Below are 17,829 nucleotides of genomic sequence, written 5' to 3'. Positions count from 1 at the left end.
GTGTAGGGGTCCTAGGCATAAACATAGTCCGCCTATACTTAGAGCTAGGCCTAACCCATGGCTAAAAACAAGTTACCGAACAAGAAAACAATACCCAACGAGAACATTTGGGTTGTTAGTAACTATAGGCAGTCACTTGGAAAATAGTATATAGGTTGGTACACATAAAGTAAATATATATATATATATATGAACCCCGATTTAGTCTCGCCGCGTACGGATTCGGAACATGTTCTGTTCTCTAATCTAGATCATGGGTGTATTTTTCTTTAATCCAACTATTGATGCTGTTGATGTATTGTTTAATCTTGGCACTACAAGAAAAAATGCTTTTAGTAACACCGAAAATTTGTTATCAAAACATACCATAACACTTTTTGATGTGTTAAGACCGACTATGTTATCGTAGGTCAGGGTAGTTTACATAACACTTTATCATTGTTATACAGATGTGTTATTATACTGTCAACGATAACACAATTTCTATGTTATTTTAATAAATAGATTAGTGTTTAATTATGCTATTTATAATCGATTATATAACACATTTCAATACTTATAAACTTGTGTTATACTACACTTTAGTATAACACATTTTTTGTGTTATACTATAACATTATTTGTGTTATACTACACTTTAGTATAACATTATTTGTGTTATACTACACTTTAGTATAATACATGTGTTATATTAGCTTAGAGAAACATAATCTTTTTTTACTTACACAAAACTAGGAAAACAAATATGAAAGTTGAAGCCAAATAAGGTAACATAAATAGATTTTTATTAATTACTCAAATGTAATTACAATATTTAGTCTACTAGTCTAGGCTTAAGAAATCATATTACAACATAATTTATGCCCAATTCAGATTCATTTATCACTAAATACAAAACAAGAAATGTATACAAAAATTAGTGAAATACATTCTTCCATTCTAAAGGCCTCAACTACAAATGTTGTCAAGAATTGCTCCAAAGAAATCATCTTAATATACCTGCACATTGTAAAAAAAAGAAGTCATTTTATTATTAAGAACATAAGACTTAAGCTAGTTTCCACCTGTAAGCATACAGAGTTTAAATTACATTTGTAATAACTCCAAAACTTGACGAAACAGCAGGGTCTAACAAGATACACTACCATGCAAAACAACGACTGAAGCAACAAAACATGCAACTTAAAACAATGCTTGTGAAATGTATCAAGATAACAAATATATCATTCTCAATGATCAAAAAGTATGTGAGGAAGAATTGATTCCAGAACTCTAAATTCTATCAATATATCCCCAAAAAAATTAAAGAATAAAAACAGAATCACACTTTGACTTCTTATACAACAAAATCATAAAGAAAAACAATAAAATAAAAATGCACCTGGAAACTTCTTTGGCATCTTTAATATAAGGTTTGGCCCAATTTCTGCAATAAAACTAAAATAAAGTTAGAAAAAAGAACTCTTTCTAATAAAAAGAAAGAAGAATGTCACCTAGAAACAAGATAATTCTTTGATAACCTTAACATTTAATGAATTAAACATACCCCTCTTTAGATTAAAAACCTTCAAGCTTTTCTTTATTATCAGCTGCATTAAATGAGTGGACAGTAAAAGCAAGGCAAACCGCAACCAAGAAGCAGCCACACCAGGGACAAGGATCTCAGCTCTATTAATTCTATTGTCTAAAAAGTAATTCAAGGTTGTTCCTGTCACTATTAAAGATCGCAACAGAAGCAAAAAATTCAGTATCTATAAGAGCAACACAGACAAAATTCAACATTTAGAAATGGTCAGAGAGAGAGAGAATGAAAGAAAGGACCTATAACAAATGTTATGCTTGCAATGATCACTTCTGTGACTGATAAGCTAACAAAAGCCCAAGCATACTGAGTTGAGAGTGCTATCCCAGAACAGAGTAAAAGTTCTTGCCACCACAACAACAAACTTACAGTCTTTTCTTAAATGATACATTGAAAACTTCAAAAGAAGAAAATAGAAAACTAAGATAAATACTTATCTGTTTTAGTTCAATAAAATAAGAGAGCTATCAAGAAAGAGCTAGGTAATTTTCAGATGAACAATAAAATAAGAGAGCTATCAAGAAAATCTAAGACCATAACATCACCAAACTAAAGTTCAACACCACAGTAAGATATACCTGCTGTAGCCGTGAAGTTGAGAACCCCACCAGCCAGCCCCGCGCCCAACCACTGTCCCTGCAAGCCCCTCCCTGTACATCATTAAAACACGAACTTGTTCCATTTTATGAGCTTCCAATGCTTCGAGTTTGCTCCTTTCAAGATCACTTTGATTTTTTGTGATACTCTCAGATTTTGTTTCAATAGCTCCCAATATGTCTTCCATCTGCTTTTCCGCATCTTCAAAAGATGCACGAGCAGCTTCCTGGTAGTATAAATTATAAGTCAAATGGTTATCTATTAGAGTGTCGATATACTGATGTTGAAAGTCCTAATATAAATTATTAACCTCACCTTTTCACTCAAAAGCTTATTCTCAGCACACATATCAGATTAGAGCCTAACAGAGCAAGAAAATTAAATAACTGCTTAAAGAAGAAGAATAAAAAGGTCTGATGAGTCTAGTTTTTATTATGTTTTGGTGATGTTTTTAGTAGTCTTTTATTTTGTTTTTCCTTGTTTTAGCACGGGTTTACGCTTTGTTTGGTTGTTTTTGTGAATATCAGGAAGAATTGAGAGAAAATGCCAAAGAAAGGGAAGAAATAACCGAGTTTTCCATCATATTTTGATCAAGAATGGTTCTCAACACAATTTGGAAGTGTTGGTGAAATTTTGGGATGGAAACTTGAAAAAATGAGATTTCCCTTAAGAGCCACGGCATGAGCAAAAGGGAGCTGCGGCTAGGTGGGAAACAGAAGCATTGTTTTTCAGGAAGTCTTCGGGCCGCGGCATGGCTTCAGAGAGCCGCGTCATGAAAAGGACCTCCTCCCAGAAGTTTTGATACGGGCCGCGGCATGGCTTCGGAGGGCCGCGGCATGGAAAGGGCTTTCTGCCCAGGAATTTGGACACGGGCCGCGGCATAGTGTATGTAGGGCCGCGGCCCGCCTCTCTAAAATCTAAAATCCTAGGTTTTAAAGGACGAAAAAGGAAGAGAGAAGTACGTACGACGAAGGGAGGAGTTCTGGTTTTGAAGGCTCAAGCTTAGAGTATTTTTACATGTTTTTCTTCTTGATGTTATCTTTAAAATTTTGTTGTGATTAGCACTATGACTATGAACTAATTTTCTGTTTAGGATGTTCAATTGAATCTCTTGAATTCTGTTATGACCTAATGCAATTTTAATTTCCTCTTCTTCAATCTTCTTCAATTCCATATAATCTGTTCTTATAGAGTGATTATTGATTGGCCATCTTTAGTCATATTCATATGTTTTTAAGTCAAAATCTGAGAAGTGAGATTTAATTATGCTTTGGTTATATTGGACATAATTCTAATTTAGAACGAAAGTATCTAAATTAATTGTGTAACTGTTATTAAGTTGTGGAATTTAATGCTACCTTTGTGGTTCAATTTACCATAGAAATATAGGAAATTGTCACCTAGGTTGAGTTTATAATTCATAGTATGATTATAGGCTGCTGTTTCAACTTGTTAATTGAATTAGGTAAAAAAATAAGAAGAATTCACATTTTGCATTAGGGAATAATAGGAAGGATAGTTGATGAGATTGAATATCCTAATTGTTTCTCAGTGATTGAATTAAAAGTTTTACTATTAGTTATTATTCTATTTAATTGTCGATTATTATTTCTGCACTTTATTGGTTCTTTTGCTGTATTTTACAAAAATCAAGAATTTTAATTCATCAAATAGAACAAGAAATTAATTGATTGGTAATTGATAACTCAGTCCTTGAGGACGATACTTGGTTTTACCATTTTATTACGAGTTTGCGACTGTGTGCACTTGCATAGCAAAATTATCGCAACAAGGTCATACCTAATCATTTTTTCAACCTGCTTTGCAACACTATATTCCAAATCTGCTTCTTTTTGCTTGGTGCGTCCAGATTTTTCCGTCCTCTTTGATTCCAAAATTCTGGGTAGAACATAGAGCTGATATTCCTCTTGCAGAAGTATATACTGCATATTTTAAAGTTAAGAAAATAGTCAACTTCTTCAATTTGATAACAGGTTTCATTAGACAAATATAAATGGTAAGTCTCACCTCATCCCTAAATAATGTTAGAACTAGATTTTCTTTCAGTACCACCTGAAATAATCAACAAAAAAGAAAGAGGTGAGAAAAACAAGCAATACAATATTCCATTGAATAAATCAATCATGTTTTTAATGTTGTACTCTTCAACCAGATCATTCTATTCCACATCTTACAACGAAAAGAATTTCAATACAAATACTTAGCATGGTGATTACATTTATACAAAACTTCTACCCTTTAACATGGGTACATACCATTGGCACAATTACAAAAGTTTTACAAATCACTTATGGCATTTATTTTATATGAAACAACCTTGTATTACAAATCACTTATGGCATTTTAAGAAAATACTTATTGCATATATGGAATATATTTGAATAAAAAGAAAAATCCCATTTGTGTTCAAAGTTGAAAGATTCATTAAGCGACTAAAAACATAGAACAATAATTAAAGACCCATTGACCGAAATCAGTGTGCATTTTAAAGATCTAAAATTATAGTAGTCATGCTCATGATTGTTTTTCTTTTTTTTTCTTGCATCAATGGGGATTTGAAACCCCCCCCCCCCCCCCCCCCCCCTCCCACACACACCAAACCACCAGAGCTACTCAAGTGGCAACTATGCTCATGATTGTGAATGATAAAATAATACATTTTTTTGTAAAATTAGCTAGAAGTTTATCAACGAATCACCAAATTTATTTTTACAATCAAGAAATGTAATCTATTAAGGTTTACCATAGCAATATCGATGCTAGTTGTTCAGATGGTGTATAATGTCCCCTATTAATATAAATTAGAAAACCATTACTGAGAACAAAATAATTTAAGCTAAAATGCAAGATAAGATCAGTTAATGATGCAAAGAATCACACATGGTAAAAGGTTCAATACTATGCATTACCATTTGAAAATGAAAATAGCATTTGGCTGGTTACCTTTGACTTATAGACAATATCTGAACAAACTAAAGTTGTTATAATATATAACGAAAATAGTTTCATATGCACACACACATGTGTGCTCTAATATCCCAGCATAAATCCCCAAAACTTGCTTGGTGGGTTCAAGTTCAAGTTAATCCCCAAAACTTGCTTGCTTGTCTGATTGCTTTTCCAAACTAGAATGAAAATTATGTTTCACTATGGCAAGAGAAATAGTTTTCTAAAGCTAGAGCTCCCACCATAAGAGTGAAATGAAAAGGAACCTATAAATGAAAATCCCTAAAAGTATGAAAAATAAGATATAAATATTGAGAACAGATTCACAACAAATGCACCTTAACAGTATTAACAAACACTTTTCATTTTCATAAAAGAAAAGCAATGCAAAACGAATACTCTCCAAGCTAGCAAGACTTCTCTTTTTGTATCAAAGGACATCACATCGACACCAACTATAGGAGAACATGACTTAAGGGTCATGACATTATGGATTAATGGCTCAATATTTCCATGTAAAGTTAACAGATTTGCAATCTACAAATAAAAGAGCAATATCAGTTATCATTTTTCTTATAAACAGAATGACCAATAAAAAAATTTAAAATAAATAATTAAAAGTCAGTAAACTTTATATAAACTATAACAGATGAACATGTCCGACCTGGATAACAGGATCATGGCCAGGCTTGGGAAAATGACCTTTACGACCAGCACATTCAATGTCAAAACTCAGTATGCGAAATGGAGCCATCTTGGAAAATTCTCCTTCTGGTGCATGACTGATAAGTTCTGAATATCTAAAGACATTTGTAAAGAAAATGTTTATCTAGGAAAAAAATCATCTTTTTTCAGAGAAAAAATATAAAGACAAGAAAGTAAAAATTTCAATTAAAACTGAATAAACAAATAAGAGAAAGAACTAAAAACTAAATAAACAAATCACATGTGAAGTATAAGTGCTCCTCACATCTATAAGGATACAGTCAATCAAACTTTAGCTGACAGTATGACAAATGTTTAGCTGTCTTCTTATATTTTCAAGCAGGTACTTCAATCCAGTTGCCACGAACTATGTTGCAATCAATCATAAAGCGAAGAGCAAATAGAACATTGATTTAATATGTCATGAAGCTCTTCATACCCACTCCATCAATTTGTACTCCTCTGTCAAGTATGCTTTCCAATTAATTTGAAACATTAGGATGGAAAACAGCATAAATCATATATAGCAGTTAATCACAAGTCTGGAAAAGAAAGTGATAGCACACATCAACAATTTGCACGGAAAAGATGAAAAAACCCATTTGGTCCCATAAATGCCAATTTAAAAAATTATTAAAGGACTAAAAATACCACACAACTAAAAAAATAATCAAAAGCGTTATATAGGGACTATTGCATGATAGTACACTAGCCACTTCTAACTGTTTCTGTTAAGTTTGTTGGTTCTATTTCTTTACTTGTTATACTTTGCTATATAGGTTTGTATTACTTTAGTTTTTTCACTGGTCATGAAAAAGAACAAGTTTTATTCTCTAAAATTGTAACATCTTGAGAGGAACAGAGACAAGAGTGTTGTAAAGGTTGTAAAGAGAATTGTATAAGAAATAATCAATAATAGTGGCTACCCCTTGGATGTAGACTAGTAGCAATTTCTCTCTAGTTCGAACCAAGTAAATTCTGGTGTGTTGTTTCCTGTTATTTTGTTATTCTTTGTTTTACTGTTATTTGCTTGATCAATATTTTTGGTCTTTAAATTTGTATCTTGATTAAAGCTTCTGTTTTGTGGTGTTCTTCCTGATATACTTGGTACAACAAAAACTATCTCTTTTTCAAGTTCCTCTACCAGAATTAGATACTATATGACCAAACCAAAACAACACTCAATATTGATAACCTTATACTAACAAGTCTATGCTCCTTTCTGCCTCAATTCAATTTATGACATATCATATTTGACAACCACTGTCTTTTTACAGATTGAAACTTAGAATCAATAAAGAGATTGTCAAGCCCTTGGGGCTGGTTTTGGCCATGGAGTAGAGTGGTGTCTAGCCAACACTCATTCGAACCACGTATGTGTTTGTGTTTGTGTTCCTCTTTATGTTTCATTTCTGTTTTGATTTGATTCGTTGATTAAACCAGTTTTGTCTTTAAGATTGATTATTGATTAAGGCATCAAAATACATTCAACATCTAAAAGATAAAAATACAACTATTGCTTCTATAATAGTACATTAAAGTGTGTAAAATTTTATATAAGATTCAAGATTTAAATTGGAACCATATACCACTACATTAGCATCCTTATTTGATTTTTGTACAATAATCATTTATGTTTGAGATTTATATTTAAAAACAAAATTAAAGGAATAATTTTACTAAATTATAGGGGCATTTAATATTATTAAATTAAAGGCATAATTTTACTTTATATACATATGTGAGCTAGAAATATATTTATTTATTTATTTTTGCCATTTCCTTTTGTTACAGTGTCTTGAGAGCTTAAAAGTTGTCAATCTCAGATTTTCAAAGAATTTGATTCATATGCCAGATTTATCTCAAGCTAATTTGAAGAATCTATTTCTTAAAGGCTGTGAGAGTTTGGAAGACACTCCTTCACTCAAATTTCAACAAATTCTTGCTCACAAGTGTTTTACAAAAGAAATAATATAGTAGCAGAAACAAATTACAATATCAATTATAATGATATAGATTATAATCACATAAATTTAGTTTGCCTTTCTGTTCATCAAATAAGTTTGTGATTTAATCACCAGTTGGTCAAAAAATGACTGTAGTACACGCAATTGAAAAGTAGCACTTCTAGTAAGAAAAACATACCTCATCAAATGGAAGAGTACTAGGCTTGTCCGGTAATTATTGTTGCAACCTCTGGAGAAGGAAATTCAACCAAATTAAGGGATAATAATACAATAGCTTCTATATAAACTCATTATAAAGATATCTGCTTTATAACCCCAACTAAAAGGACCCTATAATCCCATTAATAAAAAATTAAAAAAAAAAAACAGTCAATGGATCCTATAAAACCCATTGAACTGAATTATAATACTTAAAAAAGTTGCATATCGCAATACACATTGGCTAATTTAAAAATTCCATGGAAAAAAATTTCACATAATAAGTTGTTTGTACATACCAATTAAGTCAATGAAATGAGTATAATACAACATGCTCCCGGTATCTACGCTGACCGGACACAATCCTCAAGTGTCCATTCCCCGATTGGCCCAAGTGCTCCGTTTCTGCAAAATGATGACATGTCAAGTTTCCATGTAACATGACAAAACATGTTGAGCAAAAATGAAACTCCTCAAAGCAATGTACAACATCTATCACCTTGGCACCGGATTGTTTGTTGCGTCCTCAATTAGCTTAACAGCCTCAGCTTTCTTGTCAGGTTGTAAAGCATACAATAGTTCATCAACATTCAGCAGCTCTGTGCATTAAGGAATCTACAGAAAGCCAATGACAAAGGGGAAAAGGTTAATCAAAATGGCATAATACATGATGGATTATGCACTGAATTACACTGAAAAAGTTTGACAATCACCTTTATGTTTCTCTAAGAAAATCTTGTTCGCCTCAATCATAGATTTCTCATGAAAAATACTATTAAAAGAGAAAGAAAAAAAGAAGAAAGAAGGAAATAAAACAGTTAATTTAATGCTAAATATGTACAGGCACAAAAAAGAGACAGGAAAGTAGAAAAAGAACCTTATTGTTGGGCGTTCTGCTTCCAAGACACTCGAAATGAGTTTCTCAGCATTTGTAACTGGAGTGGGCATCGAGTCCACTTTATGGAAGAATTTAATCTATATTTAAGCAGTTAACAATAAGTTCGAGTGGAATAGACAGATCAGTACAAACTGATAAGAACATATACAAACACGATGGCCATAGATAACATAGATACATACTAAACAACGATGTGTATCTAGGTGTTCAGCATTCAACCTCAGTAGTTGCTTTACAACTTGCACTCCAAAGACAATTTAGTCATCAGTTGGCCTTATGCAGCTCAAGACAAAAAGAGGGGTCAGAATAAAAGCTTATCAGCAACACGCTTAAACAAATGCTTACCTGAAAGGCAAGCAAAACCTTCTGTTTTCTCACATTCACTTCAAAAGAAATTAAGTGTGTTTCTAACGAATCAGGGGAGTTCTTTTGAAGCAACTTCAAGTACTTTGTAGCTTCTAAAAGTGGATCTTCTACCTGAATAAACACATAAATATCAGACAGGGCAACACTTTTCCTAGAGATGTCCGACAAACAATTAAGGAAAATACAAAACACAATTCAGGAATCTGAGAAATAAATAAAGGCACACGGAACTTGCAACAATTTCTCCCCATGGGGATCTGGATCAACATGTTTCACATTTTGTTTCCCAGTCTTTGAGACACTATTAGCATTGGATTCTTCATTTTTACCTTTAGCCTCCTAAAAGAATGCTAAACATTAGGATGAAAATAAATGTAGGGGAATGGTCCGAAAAGCTATAGAAGTCAGAAACATTACTTTCTTAGCATGAGCCTCTGCTTTTCCCAATTTTTGCCTCATTTTCTTTTTCTGAGAAGGAGGCAACTTGGACATCTCATCGTCTTCCTTAGTGGTTGACTTTGGAGGGGAATCATACAACTTTATATAGCATCTGCAGATGAAAACCCACAACCATCATATAAATATAGAGCAAAAATTAACAATGTATTACACCGCAAGAAAATGAAAATCCAGCAAAACTTTGATACTATAATATTCCATACCTTTTGCATCAGGGCAACAACCATTTCAGGACTCTCTTGTATTCCATGGTCCAGGAATGCCTACAGTAAAATAGTGCTTTTATTTTACTTATGACAGCTTTAGAAAATATACATAAAAGAAACAAAAAGAAGCTATGAGTACTAGATGAGGTCATCTATTTACGTTCATCGTGGAAGAATTATAGATATTGATCCAGAAAGCAAGCTTCTCGTGATGAGTGAGTGTCTGTAACTTGACAGAAGTAAGCTTCTCCAAAAATAATTTAGAAATAAAAAATTTACATAGCAGAGTTGTATAAGGACTAAAGAAAAGAGATCAAATACACGATGGAGATCAAAGATTAAAGAACATAAACAAATAATAATAAAAAAAATTAACAATGGTGTCCCGAAATTCAACCCATTAGGGCATCGAAACCCCTAAATGAGTCCAAAAAATACTCACATTTCACTCAATCACAGCTCACACACTCCACATTCAACAATCCTAGCTCACTTATAAATATAGATATGTATTATGTAAGAATGTACAGAGACTTGTATAAACACAGTATGAATACATTTTTTAATTTTTAAAGTGATGTAACAATAACATAATAAATTTTCAAAATTGTACTTGTTTCCCATTTATGAAACAATTCAGAAGTCTGAAGACATAACAACAAGTTCGTAATTCTATTTATTATCATAACATTACAGAAACACAGAGCCAAACCAACCTTCCAAAAAGCATTTCACCAACACAATAGAAAAAACTCCATAAATAGAAAGAAACCATTTCTACTGAAAAAAATAAAAGAAAAAAAGTTTGCGTTAAGGTTACTTGTTTGGTCTTTCTTTGATGAACTGCAGGATAGGACTTGCAGATCAATTATCATACTATTCTTCCATAGATTTATACATACACTCATTTTCATAATCAAAGGCTTTATTTCTCCTTTTTGAAATGAATGGCCAAAAAGTAGATGCAGTACAGCAAATATAAATATATAATGAGATCCAATCCAATTGAATCCATAGAAAAGTCAACCTATAGTCATGCCTAGAACTGTACTTATATACCTGCATAGTTTGAAAAAGCCAAAGGCAAAAAGGATGATAAGGTCAACGCAGAGAGTACCTTGAGGAAACGACCCCTTCTATTCTCGCCGACGTCAAAGTAGAAGACCTGAGAGAAAGTAGAGAGAGAGAGAGAGAGAGAGAGAGAGAGAGAGAGAGAGAGAGAGAAATCTATGTAAATACAATGAAAAACGAAAAGAGAATAGGAATAGGAATACGACGATGGCCCGCATGGGTTGAAGCTTCGATAACCTCTGAAGATCCCTAGCTGGCGCGTGTAGGGGAAGGTGGCAGTCAGGCTTCACAAAGAGACAGGCGAGAGAGAAAGAGTGAAGGAGAGAGGTCTGGTGGAAGAAAGAGAGGAGAGAGAATGATGAGGAAAAAGAAGAAAAGAAAGAGAAAGAGAGATCTGAATTATGAGAGAGAAGGAAATAATGAGAGAGAAGGAGAGAGGATGATAACATGTTTTTTAGTCCATTGGGCCGTGTGAAAAATTTTGGGGCTTGGGAAAATTAGGCGCCAAATTACAATAAGTGCCGCCTATATACATATAAACTTATATATATTATAACTCTTTTTTAAAAGTGTTAAAATTTTGTGTTATGGAAATGGGTTTTTGTTGTAGTGGTCATTCAGATAATCGACAGATGAGGTGCAATGGAAGAAAGAAAGTGTTGAATTGACACTGAAGTGACTTTTGCAGTCTACTAGTAGGGTAGTGAAAAGTGTGATAGGGTCATTGAGTAAGGGTGGTAATCAGTTGCCTTGTTAACCATTTCAAAACTAAGACTCTTAAGATTTTCTCCATTGCTCTGGCCTCCCTATTATGTGAAATTTATATTACCCATTTTCAACTATTTTAGTTACTGAAACTGAGACCCAGTTGTCTTTTCAGTATCTTCCTCTCTTTTTTTTTTATTTAAAAATGTTGAATTTAGAATTTTCTTGATATTTTTAAGAAGAAAAATCAATTGAATGATGTGTTGGTTAAATAGGAAGTTATGTTATCCATTTTTGGGACATTTAGGGTAAATGACACTAAAACACAAACGATGAGGTGTGCGTAAGAAACAGGATACTGGTGGCAAGAACGATGAGGATAGTGATCTAGGGTGAGTAATTTTTTTTCTTGTCAAGCTAAGTTTAGTTTTGCTACAATGATTTTGAGTGCTTTAGTTATTGGCTTGGTTTTCATGACATGTAGTTTGGCAGTAGTTAAAAAGGAGTCATCCAAGCTTGAAAATATGTTAAGGGATAATAGAAGACTGGAGAATGCACTAGTACCCTTGCTTCATTATTGTTTACAATTTTTTTTTAATATTATTTAATTTGATTAATTATTTAATTGTGTACTTTTGATTTGTTTTGTTTAGATGCAGAAGGAGCTAGCAACCAAGTGTAGGACTACCCTAAAGACCACATCGACCAGTAAATCTAGAAAGGGTAAGGAGGTGCCACTAGTTGATTCCGATGATGAATCTGAAGGTGAAGACCATGATGAGACTGAGGATGACGAGAATGAAGCTGAGGTGGACTCCCATGAGATTGAATCATGTGAGATCATGACTCAATACTCATTTGAGAAGGTGTCTCAAATTGTCAATAAATTATCTGATGAATAGAAGGCCATGGTGCATGGTGCGTGAAGTTAGATTTGGATCATATTTGAGAGTCAATTTCCCCAATATATATACTCCTTTGTCACAGTGGCTAGTTGATGTTGACAAGAGTTGTCTCAAAATTTACGGGAAGATGTTTCCCATTTCTGCTAATATTTTTCAACGTGTGATGAACATTCTAGACGGCAACGACGTTATTGATGAGAAAGAAAAAGTTCCTGAATATCAGATCAAGAGTAGAATGCTTGCTGGAAAGAACCGTGTGTCATTGTCAAGCCTAGAAGCACAGTTGGTAGAGTATGCGGACGCAGATGGATATTTCTTGGCAAGTTTCATTTTGGTGATCGTTGGCAGTGTCCTCGTACCTGGATCAGACAACCAGTTGCGCACAAGTTATATAAACACAGTGCGCCATCCTTATAGAACTCTTTGTCAGAACTGGGCCACCCATGGCGTTCGATGCCTTGTGAAATCTATTAAAAAGTACCAAGCTGGCAATTTGTTCCACCTGAATGGATGCACTGCTTTCCTTCAGGTAGTTCTTTTTTCATTTATTTTATCTTTGGTTGAAAGGATTAATTTTATTTGAAAGCCACTAACAGATTGTAGTTTTGTTTCATACTATGGCAGTTCATGTACTTTAACCATATACATGTCCCGAACATGTATGTTGACTGCTCTGTTCCAGCCATCACCTTTTGGACTGACGAACAATGTAAGAAAGTGAAGGGTTACATATGTCATCGTGGAGGTCACAGTAGCTGAAAAAATTTATGTGATTTTTTTTTTATTTGAGGGTGTATATTACACACCTTTCTGGGTGGACTAATTAGTAGCTTTTCCATCATTGTCTGCTTTAACAAGTTCACGTTGTGACTGAGCTTAGCATTGGCCCTCAGCACGTCGTTCTGGACCTAGTGGGGAGTATGCGGGAAGTAGTATACAGATAGAGAAGCTTACTAAAGTTGTTCATCAAGTGGAAGGGTTGATGGCACTAGTTGTTGCTTTAACAGATAGGTTGAGGGCTATGTTCACTCAGGAGGTAACTAAACTAATGGGGCTGAAATTTGTAGGAGAAGAGAATGTTAACCAGGGAGGATTGGATCTGGTTGATGGAGGAAAACACAATGATCTTGCAATGGAATTTCCCAGGAATTGCTTGATGTGTTGGTGCAAGCAGGGAACTCAATTGCTAAACCTAAATTGTAACGTACCAAATTACCTAATATGGCTTAGGGCCTTGATTAGGGGGCCAGGAGGGTGAATTACGGAAATTATTTGCAATTATGTGATTTAATTATGAAATATGTGTTTATGTGATATATATGTGTATCATTATATGATTATGTGAGTTATATTATAATATGACTATATATGCATGTTTAGGTCTATTAAATATGCATGTGGGCCCGTTTCCTTATTGGAAGGGCAATTTTCGTAATTTTGCCCGCTACAGGTATATTTGGAATATATGTGATATATGTGTGAGACCACATTATTATGTGGATATATTTTGGTTACTCGGCACGAGGCGATCCTAGGGAGCAAGTTAGTGGGAAAGTCACAGCGGGACCTAATACTCGACTCGGGGTGAGTCAAGGGGTATTTTGGGTATCTAGTATATTACTGGGATATCGGGTAATAGGGATAAATATTCGAGGATATATTCGGAGTTAGTGAGATTAGGAGGGAATTTCAGGGATTTTGACCATTTTACCCTCGGGGACGTTTTTGGTACCCCGAGCCTCGCGATTTACTTAGAGTTACTTGAACTCTAAGTAACCTCACAAAACACAAAACACACTCAGCAAAGCACTCTCCCTCACGTTACTCTCTCTCTCTCTCTCTCTCTCTCTCTCTCTCTCTCTCATGTTCCTTGAGGAAATTTTCTAAATTTTGAGGAGGAAAGGCTGAAACAAGGGGAATCGAAGCAAGTTTAGGCTCGCGATTGCTTAGGGAAAAGCTTAGCATCGTTCTGGACAACAGAGGTAATGATTTCTAGCCTTAAATCTATGTGTTTTCTCTGGTTTAGCTAAGTTCTAGAGTTTAGTAACTCACTTTTGAATTTAGAGATTTGGTGAGGTTTTGGCCAAGTTTAGGCTTGGGTTTTCTGGGTATTGAAGTACTGAGTTGTTTGGGAACTTTGTTTTTGGGATTTGGCTATGTTAGGATAGGTTTTTGGTGAGATTTGGCTTAAAGAAAACGAAAAAAAAAACTAGGTTTTCATGGCAAGCTGCGGCCCTGTTCATGGGGCATCGCTGCTCTCATGAATGTTGGGAGAAGCAGGTCCTAAAATTCCTTTTGAGTCGAGCGCTTGTAGGGATGCCATGGTGCATGTGGTCCATAGGAGAGCCCTTGGGCTCTCTGACTTGAGGCGTGCCGCAGCGCTTAAAGGGTTTTTGAGCCTCGGGAAGGTTTTGAGTGCGGGAACTCAAACCTAAGGACTCAGAATCAGCTCTACTACCCAGTTTAGTATAATTCGACGTCGCAGAGGCTAGAACTCGGTTCGAAAGCCTTTATTTGCTCGTTATTGACGAGATTCTCTAATTAGTTATGACTAGGTTATCGCTAGGATCTTAGAACTAGGTTCGTGCTTGGGGATCGCTCTTAATATACATTGCACTCAGACCTGAGGTAAGAAAACTGCACCCAATATCGTGATATATGTGATTAGGGCTTGGCCCGATTATTAAATATAATTATGAATAGGGCTCGTGCCCCTGAGAATGAACATGATAAGGTTATGTTTGTGCTTGTTGATTAAGCAGGCTTGAATGCTCCGTGTCTGGATAGTTGTTTAAGGACTATTTGCATTGTTTGCGTAATTAGGGCTTGGCCCCGTTAAGGAGCATGGTTATTACTGTGTATGTATTTAATTGGCTGAAATATATTATTAATATGTATGCATACTTGTATTGTTTGAAGGATGCTTGTCTCTATCTGTATCTGACTATCTGGTTAAGGCCTTGACCTATTAGTCAAGGGCAGCAATAGCGCGCTTTGCGCTGGTCGAAAGGCTTAGGCCTAATCAGGGACGTTGTAATGCCCCACGTCACTATGGCTGCTTCCTGGAATGATGACTAGCCCTACAAACCAACACGAGTCTTTCTAGCATGCTTTGTCCTCACTCGTACGCATCCTGGGAAATCTTCCCAAGACGTCACTCATCAGGAGACTACTCCAGGTCAAGCACGCTTAACTTTGGAGTTCTCAAGTGATGGGTTACCGAAAAGAAGATGCATCTTGTTGGCATAGGTAGTACCCATCAATCCATTTAAGCCATATTCAACTGTGTAGTCCCATACATACAAAGTCTTAGAATCATCACACTTGACCTTCCCTAGGCAATGTGGGATTGCACAACTTTTACCCGGTCTTTCCCCATGTGGATCACGTGATTCTGACTGTCACAATTAGTTGTAACGTCCCAAATTTCCTAATAAGGCTTAGGGCCTTGATTACGGGGCCAGGATGGAGAATTATGGAAATTATGTGCTTATGTGATATATATGTTTATCATTGTATGATTATGTGAGTTATATTATAATATGACTTGATATGCATGTTTAGGTGTATTAAATATGTATGTGAGCCCGTCTCTTATCAGAAGGGAAATTTTCGTAATTTGGCCCATTATGGGTATATTTGGAATATATGTGATATATGTATTATTATGTGGATATATTTAGTTTTCTCGAAACGAGGCAATCCTAGAGAGTAAGTTAGCGGGAAAGTCACAACAGGATTAATACTTGACTCGGGGTGAGTCAAGAGGTATTTTGGGTATTTAGTACATTACCGGGATATTGGGTAATGGGAATGATTATTTGATGATATATTGTGAGTTAGTGAGATCAGGAGGGAATTCTGTGAATTTTGACTATTTTACCCTCGGGGGAGTTTTTGGGACCCCAAGCCTTGGGTTTTACTTAAGGTTACTTGAGTTCGAAGTAACCTGTCAGAAACAGAGAAATACTTTCAAACACTTTTCTCTCTCTCTCTCTCTCTCTCTTTCTCTCTCGTTAACCTTTTTATTGCTCGTTGCATTTTCGAAGGAAACTCGAGTTCTAGTGCTCAGATTCAAGCAAGGATAGAGTCAGAACGATTCTATGGAAGATTAGAAGCTTGATAGTCGGAGGATTTAGCGGGAAACGACATAATCAGAGGTAAATTAAGCTTTTAATTTTTGTGTTTTCATTTTCTTAAGTTTTGAATTGGATCTTTACGGTTACCTGAGTTTTAATCCAAAGGACAGTTAGGATTTGCTGCCTGGGATATACCATTGATGTTGTGTGGTTGATTGGTGAGTTTGGTATGGATTTGGGGAGATTTTTGAGTGGATTTTTTGTTGAGTAAAATGAGTTCGCGGGGACGCGCCGCAACCCTATTCTTGGGCGCTGCGACCCTCAAGAACTCAGATGTCAGGTCGGTTTCATGAAGCAAGGTCTCATCGCGACACCTAATAGGCTGCGCTGCGACCCGTGTTCAATGTATTTGCGGGCTAGGCTCTCTAGTTGGGAGAGTCACGACTCTTAGCATGGGGCATCACGACCCTAATAGGGAAGGTTTTGAGCTAAATAACCTTAAAAAGTTTTTATCTTAGCTATGTAACCTTCATTTTTCAAAATTTAGCTACACTAACCTACTCCTTTAATGAAACTATTATATTCCAATAATGTCCTTTTATTTTTATATTTTTTTAATTAAAATAATAAAAAATCAGATTTGAAAAAAAAAATAAAAATCAAAAACATATTCAACCCCCCATCATTCCTCCATCCACCATTTTTTCTTCATAATCTCTTCAAATCCTATCAAATCTCTCCAAATGTATAGAAAGATTATTTTGTGACACACTTACATACTGATTTCAGTGACATTGTTGGAAAAAAGTGATTACATTAAGGTAAGTAAATGAGAACCCTACTTTTTTAATTTTTGATTTGAATGTAAAAACAAAGAAAGTTGTATTTTGTTTGCTTAGATGTTTATTTTTTCATATATATGTGGTAAACATAACAATAAAAGTACCTTGTTAGCCATATTATAACCATTTTGTGGTTTTTGAGTTGAAAATGGCGTTTTTCGAAATGAAACTCGTGAAGAAGATAAAACGCAGATCTCGACTGTGTATAGTTGAGCTCGACTGTGTTCAGTCGAGAAGATAGTTATAGTAGAGCTCGACCAAACATGGTTGAGATAATAGTAG

At 34.9% G+C, this 17,829-nt stretch overlaps 1 long non-coding RNA gene across 1 annotated transcript; it reads right to left on the bottom strand.

Moving 5' to 3' along the window:
* Window positions 1-768: 768 nt before the first annotated feature.
* Window positions 769-4,115, bottom strand: LOC133804580 (uncharacterized). Its single transcript, XR_009878543.1, has 2 exons — window positions 3,980-4,115; window positions 769-999 (listed from the first exon to the last, which is right to left on the bottom strand). It is a non-coding gene; the product is annotated as an uncharacterized LOC133804580 (long non-coding RNA).
* Between the last annotated feature and the right edge of the window lie 13,714 nt (window positions 4,116-17,829).

The sequence above is a fragment of the Humulus lupulus genome, chromosome X, assembly GCF_963169125.1.
Source record: "Humulus lupulus chromosome X, drHumLupu1.1, whole genome shotgun sequence".
Lineage (NCBI taxonomy): Eukaryota > Viridiplantae > Streptophyta > Magnoliopsida > Rosales > Cannabaceae > Humulus > Humulus lupulus.
This window is presented reverse-complemented; position numbering and strand designations above follow the sequence as displayed.